Raw genomic sequence first — 910 nt, 5'->3', positions numbered from 1 at the left:
CAGAGCTCCCCCGTGTGCTGCAGAGAGCGGGGATGGCAAGGAGCCAGTTCCAGGGGTTTGATTCGCTGGCCTGTTCTCCCCCCTGCCTGAGCGGAGTTTAGAGCAGCCTGGGGGCTGGGCTGACCTCTGCCCATTAGTAACGGCTTCCAAGAGCATGGCACAGTCTAGCCAAGTCCCTGCGGACAGGGGCCACCCCAGAGTGTCCCCTTGGGACCTGAGGTAGTCCTGCAGGTGCCCTGCCCTTCCCTCTAAGGTCCTTGCCATGACTAACTCTCAGCCTGGGATACCTAAAAAAGGAGCCCTCTCTGTGCGGTCGCATTAATACCAGTCTTCTCCAAAACACAAGGTCTCCTAACCCCCAGCCCGATCCTCCTCCTTTACTCAGGAGCCCCCCACCACCCTGCTAGCTGGGGCCAGCACTGGTTTAAACTTCCCACATCCCTATTCCTCTTTTTCCCCTGAATCCCCACCCCCTGCCCCATCTCTTTCCACTAAGCCCTGCCCCCTGCTCCTCCACTTCCCCCGATGCTCCGCCTCCCAGCCAGACCAGAGTCGGGCCATGGTAAGAGCTGCCCCAGGAGCACAGGTTGCTGTGGGGAAGCCTGGACTCTCCACTTTCCCTGGGTTGTACATCCTGGGGGAGGGGCCTAAAATGTGGAGGGTCTGGGGCTCCTCACAATGGCTCTGGCTCTCTGGGCAGCTCTTACCACAGCCTGGCTCTGGCTTCCAGCCTGGAGATAGGACAGAGGGAGGGACCTGTCTGAGAAAAACTGAGTTCTCACTCTTTTGTTTGGGTACAGCAAGTCAGAAGCTTTATTAACTCTCACAATTGTGCAGAGGGAGAGAGCTAAGCAGGTCTCCCCCTGGTAACTAATTACAGCAAGCATTTATACCTTTCATTACAGAAATA

Source organism: Terrapene carolina, unplaced genomic scaffold (genome assembly GCF_002925995.2).
Source record: "Terrapene carolina triunguis isolate 2854851 unplaced genomic scaffold, T_m_triunguis-2.0 Scaffold17406, whole genome shotgun sequence".
NCBI lineage: Eukaryota > Metazoa > Chordata > Testudines > Emydidae > Terrapene > Terrapene triunguis.
This window is presented reverse-complemented; position numbering follows the sequence as displayed.